This window comes from Piliocolobus tephrosceles, chromosome 14 (assembly GCF_002776525.5).
Source record: "Piliocolobus tephrosceles isolate RC106 chromosome 14, ASM277652v3, whole genome shotgun sequence".
NCBI lineage: Eukaryota > Metazoa > Chordata > Mammalia > Primates > Cercopithecidae > Piliocolobus > Piliocolobus tephrosceles.
Genome location: NC_045447.1, coordinates 20,122,591 through 20,146,268, shown reverse-complemented (window position 1 = coordinate 20,146,268; position 23,678 = coordinate 20,122,591).

Sequence of the window (23,678 nt, the reverse complement as noted above, 5' to 3'; positions counted from 1 at the left end):
TGTCAAATTTAAAAGATATGCATCTTATTGGAGAATCCAGAACATATATATATGTAAATATATATATATACACACACACACACATATATATATACACACACATATATATATATGTACTTTTTCTGGGGTTAGTGAAAATCTTTATGGTAATGAGTTCAGTGGTCAGTTACCATAAATGAAGTCAAAGACAAATAATTAAATTGGAAAAAAATGCAACACAAATGACAGACGACTAATATTTATTCAACAGAAAGATTCTTTCAAATTGAAAAAAAGGTGAAGGTATCCAGTAGAAAAAAAGGGCATTTATATCATTGTTTCCCATTAGACCAATGCAAATGGTTACTAGATGCACGAAAAGATGCAGGAATTTCCTGAGAGTTGAAATAATAAAAAGTAATGAAACAATAATATATCACATCATGTTAATTAGATGTCTATGTATTTCACCAATGGAAGTGAAGATAATAATTGTTACAGTCTTTTGTGAAACAAAATAGCAATAGCTATTAAAAATTTAAATATACTTAACCTTTGACACAGCATTTCTTACTTGAGGTCTAGCCCACAAAAATGGGTAGATGGGTAGATGTGTAGCCCACAAAAATGGGTAGTCTATCATGGTAGACTCATGATATAGAGATCTATGGATACAGATGTTGATTTGTAGAGGTAGAAAGTAGTAACAAATTAACAAAGACAGAAAATAATGAAATAAATTATAGCACATTTATACCAAGGGAGTGTTTTACAGATATTAAAAATAATGGATTAGAACCATACTACCTGACAAACAGACTCTTATAAGGTATTATTGGTTAGAAAATTAAAAAGTAGAAAATAGTAAGATAACAAAAATAAAGTATAGAGTAAGGCTTAATTTAGAAAGGAAAACTGGTAAAAAAAAATTCCCATCTATTTGTATATATACATAGGGACACAGAGTATGTGTATTGGTACATGGTACTTAAACATGAATAAAGCATGCCAGTTTATCTGCATTATGGTTATACATAATATCTTGAGAGAGAGAGCAAGGTGGAGGTGGGACAAATAAAAATACACGAAGCAGAAAGACAGTATAAAAGGCCTTATAAAATCCTACTTAATATCTATGTATGTATATATAGAGATGAGGTAATTACAGAAGAAATGCAAATAGTGTAAATCAGTATTGACTAGCTTCCTTTTGTGATATGGTACCAGATTGAAAAGAAATAAAATGAAGTTGCAGACTAACAAGTAGAGTAGCATTCTGTGGGTGAAATAAAGTTCCAAATAAATTTTTAAATGCATGTATTTAAAGGAGAAGGGAATATAAAGATAGGTAGGTAGGTAGGTAGGTAGATACATGATAGATAGATAGATAGATAGATAGATAGATAGATAGATAGATAGATAGATAGATAGAGATATATAGATAGATATATAAATGTTGATTCCAGCAGTGGCAAAAGTGAAGATGGTGGTGGCAAAGAATAGTGGCAGGTGGGAGGGAGGAGATTATATTTGTCTTCATAAACCATTGCACTGTCTTGCCTTACTTTTTTTTCAAAAAATTATATATTTTATTATTATTATTATTATTATACATTAAGTTCTAGGGTACATGTACATAACGTGCAGGTTTGTTACATATGCATACTTGTGCCATGTTGGTGTGCTTCACCCATCAACTTGTCAGCACCCATCAATTCGTCATTTACATCAGGTATAACTCCCAATGCAATCCTTCCCTGCTCTCCCCCTCCCCCCTCCCCATGATAGGCCCCGGTGTGTGATGTTCCCCTTCCTGAGTCCAAGTGTTCTCATTGTTCAGTTCCCACCTATGAGTGAGAACATGCAGTGTTTGGTTTTCTGTTCTTGCGATAGTTTGCTAAGAATGATGGTTTCCAGCTGCATCCATGTCCCTACAAAGGACACAAACTCATCCTTTTTTATGGCTGCATAGTATTCCATGGTGTATATTTGCCACATTTTCTTAATCCAGTCTGTCACTGATGGACATTTGGGTTGATTCCAAGTCTTTGCTATTGTGAATAGTGCCGCAATAGACATACGTGTGCATGTGTCTTTATAGCAGCATGATTTATGATCCTTTGGGTATATACCCAGTAATGGGATGGCTGGGTCATATGGTACATCTAGTTCTAGATCCTTGAGGAATCGCCATACTGTTTTCCATAATGGTTGAACTAGTTTACAATCCCACCAACAGTGTAAAAGTGTTCCTATTTCTCCACATCCCTCCAGCACCTGTTGTTTCCTGACTTTTTAATGATTGCCATTCTAACTGGTGTGAGATGGTATCTCATTATGGTTTTGATTTGCATTTCTCTGATGGCCAGTGATGATGAGCATTTTTTCATGTGTCTGTTGGCTATATGAATGTCTTCTTTTGAGAAATGTCTGTTCATATCCTTTGCCAATCCCATCTTGCCTTACTTTTTAGAAGTGTTAGTGAATCCATTACTGATTGCTATGTAACAGATCACCCCAGAACTAAACATTGTAAAAGAAGAAGTATTTTGAGAGTCAGTTAGTGGCTCTTCTGACCTGGACTGGCTCAGCCTGGTTGGCTCAACTGGGGCCTCATTTGTGTTTCTATTAGTAGGCTTTGTGTCACTGAAGTGGTGGGCATCAATTGGTCATGTGTTATGCCCCCTCCAGCAAACTCATCAGGGTAAGCATCACAGTACAGTAGTCCAGGGCTCCCAAGAACAAGAAGAAAGCAAGCTCCTATGTGCAAGTACTTTACAAACCTCTGCTTATGAGACCCGGATCAATGTAATATTGTCCAAGGCAGGTCACAAGGTCCAAGAAAGAGTCCTAACAAAATGCATGGATAGAGAGAAAGTAAGTTGTAGGTATTTTTACAACATACCACAATGCATTACCAAACTCATTTTCTTTTTTATTTTATTAATTTCTATGTGTTATTTTTGTCAAAGAAAAACTCTCAAACTATGTTTTTCCTCTATTCTCACACCACAACAATCAACATAGAAGACTTCTGTCACCAAATGTGTGGAAGAATTTTTACCACACACCAAGCAGTGGACAACAGCTGGTGTCTTCTTATTCAGTTCAATTTTGACACCAGCTATCAGGAGATAGCATCAGATCCCATGGATTGAGGGCTCAGTCCCCAAGACTGTCTCTCCTCCACCAGTCACAAGTCTGGGCCCCCAAAACTTCTGATCCACTGGCTTCAAGTAGGGGTTTCTATGAATCCCTCTTTGTGTTTGTTTAATTAGATGGAGTGACACACAGAACTCAAGGAAACAGTTATATTTACTGGTTTATTATATAGAATATTGCAGAGTACATATATGAAGACATGCTGATATGGTTTGGCTCTGTGTCCCCACCCAACTTTTGTCTCAAATTGTGATCCCCACATGTTGAGGGAGGGACTTAGTATTGCGGCCTGTAGTTCAGCAAGTGGGAGGGAGTGGCATCCAATGGCTTTGCTTCTTCACTCTTCTTGTTCACTGAGCAGGAAGGAGACTTGCCACTCTTTTACTCTCACTGCTCACAGACTGGAGAGTAGGTGCATTACAGGTTTTTGTTCCCTTGGTTTGGCAAGTTCTGGTTCTTGTCCCTCATCCAAGAGAAATAAGGTACACAAACACTAGTGAGTAAGTCAGAGTAGAATCTTATTGAGGGACAGAAAGCTCTCAGCAGAGAGAGGGGACCCAAAAGTGGGTTGGCATCTGTTAGGCTGAGTTTGGGGTTTTTATGGGCTTAGAATGGGGGAGTGTGTGCTGATTGGTCTGTGGGTGGTCTTGGAAAGGTACCATTTGATTGGTTAAAAGGTATCATCCAGAAGGAACTAATTGAGAGAGAGTGGGTAGGATGGGAATGGAAGTTCTCACTCTGTTCATGGACTCTAGCCAGAACCGGCAGCTTGGTTTGCAGGCTTTAAACTGTCCTTGGCTTGAAAGTTGGGTTTCACTGGGGCCTCATCTCTGTCTGCCTAGGAATTTGTCTGTCTCCTGTGACTATCACTGGTGTGAGGTGACTGCATCATGGAGACAGCTTCCCCCATGCTGTTCTCATGATAGTGAGGGAGTTCTCATGAGAGCTGGTTGTTTGATAAGTGTCTGACATTTCCCCTGCATGCTCGCTCTCTCTCCTACCACCTTATGAAGAAGGTACTTGCTTCTCCTTCACCTTTCACCACGATTGTAAGTTTCCTGAGGTCTCCCCAGCCATGTGGAATTGTGAGTCAATTAAACCTCTTTTATTTATAAATTAATGTCTCATGTAGTATCTCTATAGCAGTGTGAAGCATAGGGTGAGTTATCAGGGAATGGGCACAGAACTTCCATGCCTTCTCCAGGTGAGCTACCTTCCAGAAATCTTCACATGTTCAGCTATCTGGAAACTCTCCAAACCCAGTCCTCTTGTGTTTTTGTAGAACTATTCTTTCCCCCATGGTAGGATACAGGGACTTCTCAGGGGAGAGTCTTAAGACTCACAATCAGAAATGCATGGAAAACTAGAGTCCTGACTTGGGGCAGGTGAAGGTAGTTGTTACCTGAGGTCTACACCCGAGGCCTAACACACCCAACATTATAAGAAAAGACTGTAGTAAGGGATATGAGAGTTATGAGCCAGGAATCATCAACAAAAACACTACTTATATATATCATAACTCCATAGGGCACACCCTAGTTTTTGATCTAGGATCCATTATATCAAAAGAATATGCATAGTCATTAATAGTTCTGTCCATCATATTGTATGAATGTCTCCCAGGGTGAGAGCACTCAGTTTTGCAGGTGTCCTTTCACTCTTGTCAGATTCCAAAAGCAGCAGGAGAGGTCTTGGCAGGTATGCAGCTTCACTCTTTCAGCTTTCAGACATCTGTAATAATTGAGTTGAGACAATATCGTTTCTTGCTCTGAGACTATTTTGAGTTGTTAACATAATATTGAATTTTCCTCAATTAATAACCCATGTATTCATTTCCTTAAGCTACTGTTCCTCCTTCTCTTCATTAATACCCAAACTTTTTCACCTTTGCAGGGGACATCAGAATTGCCACTATGCTGATCTAGATTGCAGGCAGCAATACAAGTCTACCAAGTAACCCCTCCTCAGTCCACTCCTATTCAGATAGGGTAAGTTTATATAGGTGCAGAACTAGTGAGCTATTTTTACCACCAGGCAACATAGCTGCATTCACTCTTACCCCCATTTTGCTTGAGAGGGTGGAGCACAACCCACCCCCATCTTTACATTCTGGCATGAGTTTTTAAACCATAGTTACAGTTTCTTGTTTAGAAACCATCTCTGCTTTCAGCATTATAGTTACAGCCCTGGTCTTAGGATCACTGTATCAGGTAGGAGAGGAGAAGAAACATCTTTTTTTTGTTTGTTTGTTTGCGTGTGTGGTGATTGGGGGAAGAAAAAGTTATAGTTGTTATACCAGTGCACTCTTCTCTTGGTAAGAATTACATAGTCATACTAGCACCCACCCCACTTGTTCTCCCCCAGATCAAACAGAAAAACAGATAAACATCTAGCAGGGACACTCCTTTAGTCCCACTCATGTTGAGTGTGAGCACATACTTATGAAAATGTGTAAGCCAACTATTTATACTTTCATCTCCCCTTGTTTTAGACAACCAATGTTTAAAATTGCCTGTTCTACTTTTCTATCAAATTCTCTCTCTAAGAAGGATATCTCAGCCCATTTTTGGACATGAAGAGCAGAACAGTGTGTTCTTTGGTCTGATGAAATGACATCCAACCATCCGAGACATCCAAATTCATGCCACTTCTCTATCTGCTCTTCTGTTTTTATTTTTTATTTATTTATTTTGTTTTGTTTTTTAATGGCACTCTGAGCATTTGCATCTACCACTGGGTAAGCAAAGTTCACTCCAGAGTCAGTGTCTATTCCTGTCAAGACCCATTTGTAGCCCTCCGTGGCTACCAGCATCAGTCTCACTTCCCAGCTATGTTCAGGGCCTTCCCGTCAGGGAATTGGCCCTATAGCCATCAGCAATCTCTCTCTTGCGTGCTGAGAAACAAAACAGTTCTTATTGGCATCATGTGCCTGAAAGGGTGAAAGAGGAACATGTGTAAATTCAGCCCATCTCTGAACTGCTGCAATACCCTCATACCCACTCATTTCATGGACCCAGGTGGCCCCTTCAAGGGAGCACCTGGGTCCATGAATCGACAAGCGGGATGTCTGCTTGTCAATTCCAGTCAACCATTGAACCTGGAAGGAAGTTCTGATGGGCATTGACTTATTCTACTTTAATGCACCCCTCAAGTCTCCATAGGGCTGTGACCCATATGGGCATCCTTTTAATAGGCTAAGTTTCCATTGGATTCTCACCTTAATGTATGGCAAGGCCCTGGACCACTGCCTGTGAGTTAGTAAAAACCCAAATGCAGGAGTTCCTACCACTGTTCAATTCTTCCATTACTGTTAAAAAAGCATGCAATCCAGCCCACTGAACTGATCCATTTTTACCTTTTTTGATCAAAATAGCAGCTTTCCAAACAAGAGAGTGTCCATTCACGTTGGAACTGCCATTTGTAAACTAAGCAGCTCGTTGTTGATCAGTTGAGACAGTTCATAGGACGCTGTCCAGGTGTTCGTAGAATTTAGCACCAGAGTCAGTCCTGGTGTAAAGGGGCTCCTTGCTTGTGAATAACTTCTTGTGTTCTTCAGGTCACACAAATCTGTATAAACATTTTCTTTTTATTATGAAACACTTCTGAGCACTACCATTCTCATTAGACCAGGAGTGTCCAATCTTTTGGCTTCCCTGGGCCACATTGAAAGAAGAATTGTCTTGGGTCACACATAAAATACACTAATACTAACAATAGCTGATCAGCTTAAAAAAAAAAAAAAAGGAAAAAAATCTCATAAAGTTTTAAGAAAGTTTACAAATTTGTGTTGGGCTGCATGCATTCAAAGCCATCCTGTGCCAAATGTGGCCCACTGACCACGGGCTGGACAAGCTTGGATTAGACTGTACCCCTGACATCATCTGAGACAGCATAAGTATTTCAGGTGTCAAAATCATTATATGTCCCCCAGTCATAGGGTAGCTTTAGTTAACATCCCATAATGAAGTAGTAAATGCCCATCAAGTGGAAATTCTCTAGTTAAACATCCTAGTAGGTGTTGCTGTGAAATGTTCATAGGCCATTGCCATAAGCCCCAGAAAACACTCCGTGAAGAGCTACCAAATGGAGAATTTGTTCTGACTGGCTTTTACTCTGCACTGTGTGGACTTGGGCAATCTTACTGGTTCTAATTTAGCATGTCCAATTAACATTGCTTAAAGAGCAGATTTCCATGCCTTCTGTTTCATGGTACTAGGTAAAGAAAACATTTCCCAATCAGATACAATATTCATTTCAAGGATGTAATCAGGAAAAAAGACACAACCACTTCACATAAAATATATTCAAATATACCAACTTCTAAAATTCTATCAACCCTTACGTTTTCATGTTGTAGTTCCAGGAACTTCTCTTAACTCTTAGACCATTTTACCCTCCCTTGAGCAAAAGGCTTTGGGTTCTCAGCCAAGGGTTGAACCAAAGGAGCCTGGCTGCCTTGTCAATCTTTATCTTGATTAATCTGCCCAACTATGAACCTAGGCAATTTCGGATAAGATTTTCATGGAAATCTCTGCCTTTTTAACTTTTTAAAGTTCTCCAAACTGGAATAAATATAGCAAACTGGTTTGGAGGCTTTTGGAGACTAGATGGGTTTCCTCTGGTTCATGCAACCCTCAATGGTTGTATTAAGACATTTGTTTGGCTCTAGCCTGTAATCCCAGCACTTTGGGAGGCCAAGGCAGGCAGATTATTTGAGGTCAGGAGACCAGCCTGGCCAACATGGTGAAACCCCATCTCTACTAAAAAAAAAAAAAAAAAAAAAAGCCACACACACACACACACAAAGTAGCCAGGAGTGGTGGTGGGCACCTGAAATCTCAGCTACTTGGGAGTCTGAGGCAGGAGAATCGCTGGAACCTGGGGGGTGGAGGTTGCAGTAAGCCACGGTCACTGACTGCACTCCAGCCTGGGTGACAGACCAAGGCTCTGTGAAGAAAAACAAACAAACAAAAAAAGACATTCGTTTTAACCTTATGGAATTTCCTTTTTATTCATTCAATTTTTTAATAACCATCTGAAGATTTTCATACACTTGTAATTTGTCCCATGACACTCCCATTTCTTTTTCTTCTTGGTTTTACTACTATTGAAGCAGCTATGTTGTCTGGGTTAAATACCCAGGGTTCGTCTTCTCGCGCCAGGAAAATTTAGGACACAGACACACACGAGGAGTTTAGGAGTGGAGGTTTAATAGCCAAGAGAAAGAGAAAGGAAAACAGCTCTCTCTCTAGTTAGAGAGAGGCAACTTCTGAGTGGAAAGGCTGGCAGGTGGCAGACGTGCTAGATTTTATAGTCAGGTTTGTGGAGGTGGTGTCTGATTTACATAGGGCTCACAGATTGGTTTGATCGGGTATGACGTTTACATGGCACATGGAAAGGCTGGCCACCCCACCCTAACCTTATTATGCAAATGATGTTTGCCCGTGGCCAGCACTACCTTGTCTACTCCTTACTGTACAGGTGGCTGACAAAGAGAAGGGAAGACGGAGCCACCATCTTGAACATGATTGGCACTACTGCTGGCATCTACGTCTGCAGCTTGACTTTACAGGCTGCTCTTAGTTAGAAAAGAAAATAATTTGGGTCTGCTTTTCATTAAAAGGAAAACCTTACCGAGGGCTTCCATGCCTTCACTATTTGCCTAAGTAATTTCTTCTTAACGTCTGTATCACTATCAATGTTTTCTTTATTCATCTTATTTCTTAATAATTGTTAAAAAATTTTCACCCTCCTGGGATTAGTCCTTTGACTCTCTCTTTTGCCTTTCTTCATTCTCTTGTAAATTACCATAATGTTTTCATGAGCCTCCGTAAGATCCATGAGGCAAAGCTGAGACCACAAATTTGATAAAGCCTCTCAAAGAACTGTTGTTCTATTAGTCAGGAGTAATGTCATGTGGGGTGCTCAGGTAGAAGGGGCCCCTTCAACCACAGCATTTATCATGACTTGAGTAATGGACTTATTTAGAGGATGAGTATCCCTGTCATCATAAAGCTAGTCCCACATGATTAGCCTATGAAACTATTTATGCATTGCTTCATATAGTAGCTCCCTCATCTGGGGTGTTCCACTTGGCATTTACAAGTGGAGTTGGAAAGCCTCCATCTCTGGAAAAACAAACCTTACAGTGGCTTTTTTCCAGTCCACCAGGCTGGCTGGTGCCTCAGGAATAAGTTTCTGTGTGTCTGGATCATACATACCCATCTGTGATTATTCAGTAATGAGCTATGGGTCCTACATCAACCTAAGGATGCTCTTCCACTCTGCAGCATTTAAAACGAAAGATACTGTCCCTAAATTAGTTACTGTCATAATCCATTTGATTAAAGGTTTCTCAGCAAGCTGATGACGCCAATCTATAAAAGGGAACAATTCCTTTACACTATACCCTCTGATTTCAACAGTCACTTGGTTGTGCGCTTTCCCCATATTGGCTGCCTTCTTGGTAACCACAGGTCTCAGAGATACTTTATGTTGTCCATACATAATTTTCTCCTTTGTGGGTTACTTTATGGCTAGTTGCGTGAGCTCAGATAGACTAAAATCTAAGTTTGGTCTAGCATTAAGGTCTGACCCAGCATTCTCTTTTAATTTGATTTTAGCTAACATGTATAATGATAACCAAGGGATTGAATATTTCACTTTTTCTTATTTGTTTGTATTTCTTTATGCATCCAGTGAACCAACTCCCTAGGAATTAGGTCCATTTCTAAATTCCACTGGTAACCTTTACCTTTAGTAAGTAGTACAACGTGGTTGTGGCTCCACAGCACGGGTGACCACATAGCCACCCAGGAATCGAAGCTTCCTCATCTTCACTCTTTTATTCTTCCTCTTCCCAAACCATGTATTTCCAAAAGCCGGGGCCTAGCCATCAAATCCCACTTCTGACACCAATTTTGTCAGGGAAAAATTTCTTTCAGTGTTTTTCATCTACTCTAACATGGTAACAATCAACACAGGAGACTTCTGTGACCAAATTTGCAGAGAAATTTTCCCCACGCACCAAGCAGCAGACACCAGCTTCACGTCCTCTAGTTCAATTCCAACACTATCTACCTGGAGATAGCATCAGGTCCTGCAAATTGAAAGCTCAGTCCCCAAGACTACCTCTCCCCCACCAGTTGCAAGTCTGGACCTCCAAAACTTCTGGCCCACTGGCTTCAAGTTAGGGTTACCATGAACCCTTCTTTGGGTTAGATTAATTTGCTGAAATGGTTCATAGACCTGAGGAAAATACTTACTTGTGTTTACCAGTTCATTATATAAATATTGCAAACGATATGGATGAAGACATGCATAGGGTGAGGTATGGGGAAAAGGGTGCTGAGTTTCCATTTTCTTCCCCCAGGGAGGAGGCAGAACTCTCTCAGGGGCGGGTCTTAAGACTCACAGTCAGAAAGGCGAGGTATGAGTAGAGTCCTGCCTTGGGGTATGTGAAAGGAGAGCAGGGGAAGAGATTATGTTTCCTGCGGCCTACCCCTGAGGTCAAACACAACCAACATTATAAGAAAAGACTGGAATATGTAACAAGGAATGTAGGAGTTATAAGATAGGAACCATGGACAAAAGCCACTATATACACATCAAAATACCACAGCCATTAAAGGCATTGTAACTCAGGCATGCACTATCTTTTAAGGATGAATCTCCTGAGGGGATGTTATGTTCTTAATGTGTGTGTCGCTCTGAAATTCAGACGATGAAACCTAATCACCAATTTGATGGTATTAAGAGGTGAGGCCTTTGAGGGGTGATTAGGTCATAGGGTGGAGTCCTTATGAATGGAATTAGTGCCCTTGCAAATCAGGCTCCAGAGAGCTGCCTTGCTCTTTTTTTCATGCAAAAACAGTGAGAAGGTGTCATTTCTCAGCCAGAAAATGGACCCTCACCAGATACCAAACCTGTCAATGACTTGGTGTTTAACTTCCTAGCCTTAGAATAATAAAAAATAAATTTCTGTGTTACTTTACAAGCTTTCCAGTTTACGCTATTTTATTACAGCAGCCTAACTAGACCAAGACAGGGCTTTCCTGATGTTTTAAAAATTACTTTTTTGGCAAGGCTCAATGGCTCACACCTGTAATCCCAAAACTTTGGGAAGTTGAGGCAGGCAGATCACCTGAGGTTGAGAGTTCGAGACCAGCCTGACCAACATGAAGAAACCTGGTCTCTACTAAAAATACAAAATTTGCCAGGTGTGGTGGTGCATGCCTGTAATCCCAGCTACTTGGGAGGCTGAGGCAGGACAATTGGTTGGACCCAGGGGCAGAGGTTGCGGTGAGCCGAGATTGCACCATTGCACTCCAGCCTGTGCAATAAGAGCAAAACTCCATCTCAAAAAGAAAAGAAAAGAAAAAAATATATTTTCTATGACATGCAGTACCTCTTATATTTTATATTCCCTATTTTTCACTAGTGTATAGTTGAAGAATCTACATCTCCCAGTTTACAGGGGCTGGTCATGATTTATGCTTGACTCCTTGGTTTCCCATGCAATTTAGAAGTTACTCTGGATTATTTTTTTCATTTATAACAAAATATTATTACTAATTGTTGCATTAAAACAAGCAAGAATGGGTTTTGGGGAACCTCTGTTTTGTACTTGTAATTTCTGTCATCATCTCAAGTAACAGCATGTTGGATGTATGTAGAGTGAACAGAAATTTTACTTTAACCAATGACTACACATGTAGAATGATCAGCAATAATTTATCATTCTTTTTTAGATAATTTACAGATATTATATTACAGTGCCCTTCTTTAAGGACTTGAAGAAATGCACTTAGATATTAGATTGTGGTAGGGAAAGTACTGCTGTTGTCCTGTGGGCCATTTACTGTTAACATAGTAGCCACTTGCACTGTACCCCACAGAGTGGCCTACAAGATGCTGGAAACTTCTCAGGCCCTAGTAGCCAGAGTCAATAGGCAATCTGAGAGACTGTAGTTTACAGGTACATGGAATTGTGACAGAGTACAAATGCATCTGACCACACTCACTACTGTAATTTTTAAAAAAATCTACTGATTTGTTTCTTCAAACTGTTTTGTTTCTTTAAAGAAATGAGCTTTTAGAAAGCAAATGGTTAATTAAAAATAACTACTTAATTTCAGTTATTATACTTGGTGATAAGTATCATCTTCAAAAATATTTGTAAGCTTTATGATCTGTCATAAAAGAGCATAATGGCATCATCAACCATGAAAAGCAGATACGCACATTTTAAAGAAGAATCGGACTTACTTCAAATTAGCAGTTAGTTTACATAAGATTCTTCCTCAAACAATTGTTTAATCCATGAGACTGCAGTAGAAAATGTTTCTATATCCATTTGGAAAACATGACTTTTCATTGAGATCAAATGATTGTTCCATTTTCTTTTGTTATTATTTTTTTAATTTGAAGGATTTTTTTTCTTCAAAATATAAAGTGAAGTGATAGCTGTTAACATGCTGGTTCCATTACTACTGGAAAAGCTTCACAGCTAGGTGTACAAAGTGAGTTTTGTGTTGGTAATACTAGATGCTATAAATGTAAAATTAGCTATTTCTAATAATGGTTTGAAAATGATGATTATTATGATGATTATGACTTTCATTATGGTGATTACAATCAAAATACAGCTTTTATAAGTTCATTTTGTTGAATGAAACATCTAAATTTTAGGGAACGCTATTGTAAATTTAGATGAAAATTCAGCATTAAAAATAAAATTAGCTGTTTTTGTAGTGATAATATGAATACAAACTTCGGTAGAGCACATCATGGTGAAAACTATATTTTTACTAAATCAAGAGGCCTACAGTGAAGAAATATGCTAGAAATTGCTGTTGATGCCCTCATAATTCATTATTATTTCCAAGAAGTTTATAAAAATATTCGTTAGAATAGCAGTGCACACTTAGTACTTTGATACCCATCATAAATCAAATTTAGAAGCATTTGAACTCTGGAAGAATTATTTTGTAAAGCAATCTGAATGTTTTAAAAATGATAGTAAACTATTTTGTTCAAATGAGGCTTTTAAATTTTGGCTGCATGTTTAAAATATTTTGCACAATTTTCAATGGTATGAAAGCCAAAAATTTATCAGATTTTACACTTTCAGAGTACCTAAAATATATTCTGTATTGGAATGCGATGACATGAAGAAAGCCCTCAATTTTGCAGCAACCAGATTTAGCAAAGTATTTAAAAAAAGATATATAAAGCAATAACTGACAAGTTTTGTCTTGTGAAATACTTGTCAGTAAAATTCTCTGAGTAGAAGGAAAAAGACAATAGATATGAAAATATTTGGACTGAAATATTTATACATTTAACATCAAAAATATAAGAATATACTCCATTTAGAAGAATTTTCCCTTGACTTAGAGTTATTTCACATCCACAGAGAGAATATTTTCTCAACTAAAATTATAAAACAGAGCATGTGGTCCATAGATGATGTCAGAAACTTTAAATATGTTAACTATAATATGAAACTTTGAAAAAGATTACACATTTCTCTTATGAGAAAAACAATAAGACCATATTGAAGAGTGCATTCTTCAGAGAAAAACAACAGCAGTGACACAGTGAGAGAAATACATATGTTTAAGAAACTAAAGTACAAGAATATATGCCAAGTATAATTATTATGGTTATTCCAATTTAATACTCAGATAACCAAATAGAAAAAATGTTTAAGAAGTTTTTAAACTTAAAATACATGAATGCATGCCATTTTTATTTTTAAAAGTGTTTTATGCTTTCAAAAAGTTTTAAATATGATTAAATTATTTATACACAAACACAACAAAACTTGTCTGTCAGTAAATATATATGTAAAAATGCTATATATTTTTTAAATTAATAAAATTTATTTTTAGAGAAGGTTTTGGCTCACAGAAAACTAAGCAGAAAGTACAGATAGTTCTCATTTAGCTCCTATTTCCATGCATGTACAGCCTACCCCACTATCAACGTCCTGCACTAGAGTGGTACATTTGTTACAACTGATGAACTTACATCTCACTTTATTATCAACCAAAGTCCATAGTTTACATTAAAGTTTATTCACTATTGGTGGTGTACATTCCATGGGTTTTGACAAGTGTATACATGTATAACATGAATTCACTATTAAGCATATTAAAGAACAGTTTACACAGCCCCAAACCTATGTTCTGCCTATTCATCGCTCCCTTCCGTCATCCCTTGGCAACCACTAATCTTTTTACTGTCTCCATAGTTTTGTTTTTCCAGAATATCATATACTTAAAAATCAAATAGTATTAAGCCTTTTTAAGATTGGTTTCTTTCAGGTGATAATACGCACTTAAGTTTCTGTTGTGCCTTTTCATAGCTTGATAGCTCATCTATTTTTAGTGCTGAATAATATATTATCTGGATGTACAATAGTTTATTTATGTGCTTATCTGCCAAAGGATGTCTTGTTGCTTCCAAGTTTTGGCAATTATGATACTGTGTGGACAAAAGTTTTGGACTCCTGTGGGTAAATACTCAGGAATATAATTGTTGAGTCAATTGTTAAGAGACTGTTTAGTTTTATAAAAAACTATCAGACTATCTTCTAAAGTGGCTGTACTATTTTGCATTTCCACCAGAAATGAATGAGAGTTCCTGTTGCTCCACTTCCTAACCAACATCTGATGTCAGTATTTTGGATTTCAACTATTCTAATAGATGCATAGTGCTTTCTCATTTCTTTTTAATGGGCAATTCCCTAATGACACACGACATTGAACATCTCTTCAGATACTGAATTACTTTCCATATATTTTCTTTGGTGAGTTGTCTGTTTAGGTCTTTTGCCCATTTTTAATTGGGGTGTTTATTTTCTCGTTGCTGCATTTTAAAATTTATTTGTATATTTTAAATACCAGCCCTTTATCGGATGTGTCTTTTGCAACTATTTTCTCCTAGTCTGTGGCTCATCTATCTTCTCATTCTTTTGGAATTGTCTTCAGAATCATTGTGAAGTAGAAATGTTTAATTTTAATGAAGTCCTGCTATTAATAATTTCTTTCTTGGATTATGCCATAGCCAAGGCTATCTAGGTTTTCTTGTTATCTTCTAAGTGTTTTATAGTTTTGTAATTTAGGTCTATGGTCTAATTTCAGTTTTTTTTTTTTTTTTTTTTTTTTTTTCTGAAGGGTATAAGGAAGGTCTATATCTAAATTTAATTTATTTTGCTTGTGGATATCTAGGGTTCCAAGACCATTTGCTGAAGATTATCTTTGCTCCATTGCATTGCTTTGTTCCTTTGTCAAAAATCAGGAGACTGCATTTATGTGGCTCTATTTATGAGCTTTCAAATTCTATTCCATTAATCTACTGGAATAGTTTTGCCAGTACCACACTCTCACGATTACTGTAGCTTTTATAGTATGTCTTAAAGTAGGATAGTTCAATTCACCAACTTTGTTCTCCTTCAGCAATGAGTTGGATATTCTGTTTTCTGGGTTTTTGTTTTGCTTTGTTTTTGTTATTCTACTTTTCCATGTATAAATGTTAGAATCAATTTGTCAATATCTAACTTGTTAGAATGGGATTGTATTGAATCTTAGATCAAATTGGAAAGACTATCATATTGACAATGTTGTCTTCCTATTCATGAACATGAGGTGTCTTTACTTTAGTCCTTTTTCATATTTTGCAGTTTTCCTTATATCCACCTTTATATATTTTGTTAGATTTATGCCTAAATATTTATTTCATGTTTAGGAGTTCTAATGTAAATTTTTTTGTGTGTTTTAAATGTCGGATTCCACCTGTTTATTGTTGGTATATAAAAAAGTTATTTTCTTTTGTATATTCACCTTGTGTCCTAAAACTGGTATAATTGCTCATTAGTATCATTTTTTTATATGCTTTCAGATTTTCCACACAGATGATTATTTTATCTGTGAACAAAGACAGCTTATTTATTTCTTCTCAATCTGTAGCCTTCTATTTTATGTTCTTGTCCTACTGCATTAGCTAACACTTCCAGTACAGTGATCAAAAGTAGTAGTAATACGAGACATTCTTGCCTTTTACCTGATTTTAGTGGGAAAACTTTTCATTTTTCACCATTAAGCTGTCATTGTTTTTTTTTCTTTTTTTGAGGCAGGAACTTGTCTATTCTCTTAGAGTAAGAGTAAGAGGGCCAGTGTGGCCTTAACTGAAATACTGATGGGGAGGACAGTAGGACATAGAGTCTTGGAGGTTATGGTAAATATATATATATATTTTTTTTTACTGTAAGTAAGATAATAATAGAAATGTCACAATCTGACATATATTCACAGGATCCAACTATTTTATGGAAATTGACTGAAGAAAGACAAACTAGGAGCATAGAAACTAGTTATTATTTTAAAAAATGATGATGGCTTGGGTCATGTTTGAAGGCATGTAGGTGGTGAGAAGGGGATGGAATCTGAGCTATTTCAAAGAAGATGCCACATAACTCAGCAATCTACACTTCCATGTTTATTGGAGCATTATTTGCAATACTCAAAATACAGAATAAACCTAAGTGCTCATCAACAAATGAATAGATGAAGAAAATGTGGTATATATACAAAATGGAATACTATTGTCATGAAAACAAATGAAATCCTGTCATTTGCAGCAACATTGATGTAACTAAAGGTCATTATGTTAAGTATTATACATTAAGCCAAGCACAGAAAGAAAAACATCACATGTTCTTACTCATATGTGGGATATAAAAACAATCTCATGAAGCTAGAGGGTAGGTTGGTGATTACCAGGTGCCAGAAAGTGCAGAGGATCTGGGAGAATGAAGGGAAAAAATAATATAAATTCATTAATCACCACTGAATTGTACATTTAAAAATGGTAAACATGGTAAATTTTATATGCATATTTCACCTTAATTTTAAAATTAAAAACAAATGAGAAAAGTAAAGACAGTGCCAAAGGAAATGCTGATATACATACATACATACATATATATGTGTGTGTGTGTGTGTGTATATACATATGTATATATACAGTTTTTTTTTTTTTTGAGACGGAGTCTCACTCTGTCGCCCAGGCTGGAGTGCAGTGGCGGGATCTCAGCTCACTGCAAGCTCCGCCTCCCGGGTCCACGCCATTCTCCTGCCTCAGCCTCCGGAGTAGCTGGGACTACAGGCGCCCGCCACCACGCCCGGCTAGTTTTTTGTATTTTTTTTTAGTAGAGATGGGGTTTCACCGTGTTAGCCAGGATGGTCTCAATCTCCTGAGCTCATGATCCTCCCTTCTCAGCCTCCCAAAGTGCTGGGATTACAGGCTTGAGCCACCACGCCAGGCCTATGCTGATATATTTAATGAAGTTTGGAGAGAAAGAGATGAAGCAAGAAAAACTCCAATGTTCTTATATGAATAACTACAAATAATGAAACTAATAACACCCATTCTACATGGTGATGAAGAACCAGTGGGAAAGTGTAGGTAAAGAGCTTGATTTATACAGGGTGCAAAAATGTTCAATACTTCTTATCCTTCTTTTCCCTTCTTCCAAAACCCTTATATATAATCTTTGTGCTAATTTTTGACTATGTAGAGAACATCTAAATAATTATACCAGTAGTCTTGATGTATTTTTATGCCGTTTGTCAAAAATAATGGAACAACAGGTAGATGGTTTCATGAAGCTGAAGGAAAGAGCTCAAGTTTAACATGAAGTTTTAGCAGATATGTGATGAGTTTCTATTTATGTTCTGAATTGCATTAGATGTATAGACATGCTATCTCATTTAATCATCATAAAATCCTTTTGAGGTTTATGTTATCATCACCACCTATTAAGTAAGAAAACTGAGACTTAGAAGAGGTTAAACAGCTTATCCAATGTCACAGAAAATTAGAATTATAATTTAAACAAAGTGTTGCTGTCTTTGCAGAAAGTTAGTCTGCATCCAGTTCCCTCTCTCAGGGCCAGTTTTCAGAAGCATAAATTGATCATTGTGAGGAGACTTTTTGCTTTACATTTTTCTTTAAGGTAACTTCTTTATCATTTTTATATCATCATCATGCTGAACCAATTATGTGGCTTTCCCCAAATTGTGTGCCATCTCTGATATTTTGCATGTCCTGTTTCCTCTCCGTGGAATGTCCTCTTATCCACCAGAAACATTTTAATATCTCTTTAAAATTTCAACTTGAGCATAATATTTTTTTTTGGTAAGATTCTCTGATTCTCCCGGGTGAAATTAAGATTGCTTGTATCTGTTGTTCCATTTCATCCTACACAGTAGAATGACTAGTAATTGCTATATTGCATGATGATGGAAGACTTGTCTTCCTCAAAAGGATATGAGCTTTCTGAGAACAGGAATTTGTCTTACTTGTCTCTGAATTTCCAAGCTGAGTCACTACCAGACACATAGACCCAGAATAAGGACATACTGATGTATAAATGAAAGAACCTCTCCAAATCCATATAAAGTGCATGAAACTACACCAGAAAAAAACTGTCCTTATGCATTGAGGCTAGACAGAAAAAAAATACTGGGGCCTGACATTGCCTGTATTTGCTAAGTAGTGTCACTCTGAAAAAGTTAAGTCTAGACTTCAAGGTCTTTTTGAAGGGAACATTGCTCTCCCCCAGGAATTAGGAAATATTAGCACATGTTTTGGTTCATTAACCAACGGACTCTGACCTCCCATCTGTTCCATTTGGAGAGTTCCCTTCTACGCCATGGGGTAGTGCCATGAGAAACCTGGCACTTATCTGCCTTGAGAAGCCACCACTGTGCTGAGGCATCCTCTAGTAGGCACAGCACTTTGCTCTCCTATCTCAGAGTTGCATCTGACAGTAAGTACTTCCGACATATCATAACCCAATAACCAAAGTGACAGGTGTGCAATGGAGAACTACATTGTAAGGACTATTGTGATTGTGTGCATGTGTGTGTGTGTTTTGTATGTCACAGATACATAAAGTACATTACCTTTTCCTCCTCTAATTTATGGTGTAATAAAACATACTGTGTCTCCACCCTGTTAAGAGAGAGTAGAAGCAAAAGGCGCCTCTTACTGGCTATCCCAAAATTTTTATCATGAGCAGAAGTGATGATGAAATTTGAGAGACCATAGTAGAAGAAAAGACACCATGTTAAAGAAGGTGAAAGAAAAGACACCGTATTCAAGAAGGTGCAAAACTACTGAGAAGGTTTGATGCAAAGCCTTAGCAGGTCCCGTACTTCTCCAGTTGTAATTATGTCTTCAGGACGTCATTTCATTGTGGCTAATGTTTGTCATTCACACACACACACCCACACACACACACACACACACACACACAGAACACCTGCAGGTCACAGAGGCCTCAGCTTGAGGCCTGAAGGACATGCAAAAGACATAATTATGCCTCTGACTCTGCATTTACCTCCCCATGAAAATTTTGCATGTTGGGAGTGGAAAACGGGGTATCTATAGTTTGGGCCTTTGAGAAAAGAAAATTGATATTGAGCAGGTTTGTCCATTGGTTAATGAACCAAGAACTTATTTGCAAGGGCATATTAAAAAGAAACTCCTAGTACCTGAATAAAAATCATCCATAAAGTAAAAAAGATTTCTTCATTGCTGTAAACACCAATTCCTCTGACAGGCTTAATAAATATTTTTGAATGAATCTGAAAATAACATTATTGTTAATAAAACAAAAATACTTAACATTTATGAAACAAGGAAACACTTATCAATCACAAAGCACTTCATATTTGTTAAGTACCTACATGTACTTGAACTAATTGAGGTCATTTTGTGTTTTACCTTAATCAATCCTCACCATAAGACAACTTGGTAGTGTTTATTCATCATTTTACAGAAAAGAATAGTGAAACTCACAGAGGTAAAAAAATTATTTTCCCAAAGCCATACAGAGAGTAATGGATAAACAGTCAGGTTACCTTGATTCTAAACCAATTACAGTCATTAATAGTTTGTTCTAATCTAGAAATGTCGTCAAGAAATTTCAGTTACCTAATACATTTTTCTTTGATTTAAGACAAATTTTGTCTTTAAAACAATTGATCCATTTATTACGCATATTCAAAACATGTAAATATAAAGAGAAAATAAAAACCATTATGTCTTTCTTCCAGAGAAAACCAGTTAATGTTTGGGTAATCATTCCGTTAAGCATTTCTCTACAAATATATATATGAAAATACGTACACTATTTTACATAAATGGAATAATACTGAACATACTGTTCTAAAATCTGTTTTTTTTTTTTTATACAGCAATATGTCATGGGCATCCTTCCATGTCAATAAATGGAGATTTGCATCATCATTTTTAATTTCAGCATAATTAGAAATCACAATATTTTAGAGAGGCAAAAAATGTCAGAAACTGTCTACTCTCACCTCCTGTCCGGTGTAGAAGTACTCTATTTAACTTCCCTGACTGATGAGCAGGCAGATTATGCTGAATATTGTCATTCAAAGATGATAGCTCTAATTGTGAAGAAATTAAGTCAAATTTTCCCCTCTATCATTCGCCTGCTAAAATATACGTTTATATTATTAAACTTAGCTATTGCCCCTGTTTTTCCTTTCTTAATCAATCCTGCCCTGAGCTAATTATCACCAGTTCTATTTTTCTCATAAAGCAAACCTTTAGCAACCTAAATACTCTCCCACAGGTATGCTCTCATGAGTATATCAACTGAACATGGTTCTTCATTTTTGGTATAAACAGCATAAAATATAGTGGTCTTTTCCAGTTCAGTAATTTGAACATCTTCTTTTACTCATTACAATTGAACAAAGAATGCTTTAGAAAGATGAAGAAATGGATGGGAGTTATGTGGAACTATATTCAGTTCTGTGAGTATTTATGAAATTTTTGTTTAATGAGGCCTTCAGAGAATGAATAAAATTTAGCCTTTTTTTAATTGTTCAAATATGCAAAGGCAGTAAGGTGAACCAAAAGGCATTTGAATGTTTATACTGTTGGAAAGTCTATAGCCTGACATGAAGAAACAGACTGAAGACATCATAGAAACCTCAATGGAAGGTTACCAGTTGACCACTAAATATTACTTCCCCAACATTTTTATTGTTTCATATTTTTAATTGTGTGCCCACATCTTTCTAGAGCCTTGCCCAATGGCATATGGTAAGTAAGAGAGTAGACTGTGGTTTCTGGAACACTTATACAAAGTAGTGCTGCAGCAAGTTAGTAAGATGATGAAAGCTTTCATTGAACACTTGATCAGGTAACTTATGTGGAGAGGGATAGACTAAACTTGACTGATGGTGCTCCAAAGTCAGGGGCCAAGTTTCCTTCTCAGAACTAATATAAAAACTGCTGTTGAGTTTTGTTATTATCTTGAAGACAGCTGAGAGTCTGGATTGAGTAATTAAGAAGCTAATTGGAAATTCACCATTCATCAGAGAAAATCACAATGAGTCAATTGTCTTTTCTTTCTTTCTTTTTTTTTCTTTTTTTAAGTGTTTTCTCTGATGATGGCAGATGTTGAGGTTGTGAATTCATTGCGTGCCCTAGATGTAGAGACATCTTCTATTCAAGCTGGGTTTTTCTCCTGTATTTTTGTTGATTGTCTACTTAAATTAACCTTACCTAATGAGATGGAGAATTGATGGCTATGTCTGTAATTTACTGGCTGTGAAATTAGTTAGTCTGGATAATTCATCCCATGGGTGACAAGGGTGAGATCACAGAGTAAACCACCAGGTGAGAGTAAAGAATATAAAGAATGGCTCTTCTGCTATTACATCCACAGATTTTGTATGTGGAGGCTAAGAAGAAAATGCGTATGGCAAGCACAGCCTCTAGGTGACCCCAATTAATCGTCAGTCCACCTTTATGCCCAACACTTCCCATTGGGAGTTTAGCTGGGTCAGACCTGCTACGTAAGAGGATAAAACCACCAGATGTCAGTATTGGTGCACAATGACTGTAATGAAACTTCCTCCTTGGCCAAAACATAAAATTTCACGTATGGAAAGAAAGAAATAAGCAGTGAGGCGGTACAATATGTAAATTATTCAATTTTTTATTCTTTTTTCTGAAGAGAAGTTGACTTACTCTAGAAGAAATCTAAACTCTTTTTTGAACCGTTGTATAAGACATTTGGGGTTGGATTGTTACTAAATTAGCCATGCTTTGTTTCAAGAAATTCTAAATAGACATTCCTCGAGGAATGAGAAGAAAAGGATAAAATTCTGTAAGTCCATCAATATGTAAATGATAACTTTAGTTATATATTTACTATAGGGCTTCTTAGAATTTATAATGAGTTTATATGTCTCACAAGTCTTCAAGATGGGATAAAGGTATGCATTGCTTTCAATATTATTTGGCCTTGTTATTAAAGGACATAATTTACTAAGAATACTCTTTGTAAATACTAATTGTTTTCTTTGCTTTGAAAATAAAATGTTCTTAGTACAAAATGTTTATGTGATCAGCTGACAATGAGTGAAATTATTGAATCTGAGAAACAGAAAAGAAAAGAATAATGAAAAGTAATCATAGTCTAAGGGAGCTGTGAGACACCATCAGGTGAACTAGTGCAAACCTTATAGGAGTAACAGAAGAAGAGAGCAGAAAGGGAAGAAAGAAGAGATAATAAATATTTTACATATAAATATAGATTGAATAATCTACATTTTAAAACTTTCTAAATTTGATAAGGCACATGAATATACAAATCTAAGAAGCCTAATAAACTTCTAGCAGGAAAAACTCAAAAAGATTCACACTGAGACATGTTGTGTCCAAATTGTCAAAAGCCAAAGACATAACATAGTCTTGAAATCATTAAGAGAAAAATGTTTCATCTCATGTAAGGGCATCTCAATAAGTTTAATAGCTGCTTTCTCATCAAAAAGCGTAGTGGTTTTGAGGCAGTGTGACGATGTATTTAAAGTACTGCAAAAAAAAAAAAAAAGATTATCTATATCTGACTAAACTATCTTTCAAAACTGAGAGAGAAATTTAAGATATTTCCAGATCAACAAAGGCTAAGAGAGTTTATCACTATTAGACTTGTCCTATAAGAAATGCTAAAGGAAGTCCTTCAGGTTGAAATGAAAGAACACTAGAGAGTAACTGAAAATGTATATACATAAAAAAGATCTTTAATTATGGTAAATAGATGGGCAGATATAAAATACAATATTACAGTATTTTTGGTTTGTAACTCCAATTTTAATTTTCAACATAATTTAAAAGGAAAATACATTAAATTTATAAACCTTTGATATTGAGCCCATAATTTATAAAATAAATTTATGAATGACATTAGTAATTTAACAGTGGTGATAAGGGGCCACAGCTGTATAGAACCGGAGTTTTGTATGCTATTGAAGCTAAGTTGATACCAATTCAAATTAGATTGCTATAATTTTAGAATATTAAATATAATCCTTGTGATAACTACAAAGAAAATGTCTAAAGAACATCTATACTAGAAATTGAGAAGAAAATAAAAATACTCCAGTGTAAATAAATCATCTAAACAAAAAAGAATATATTAG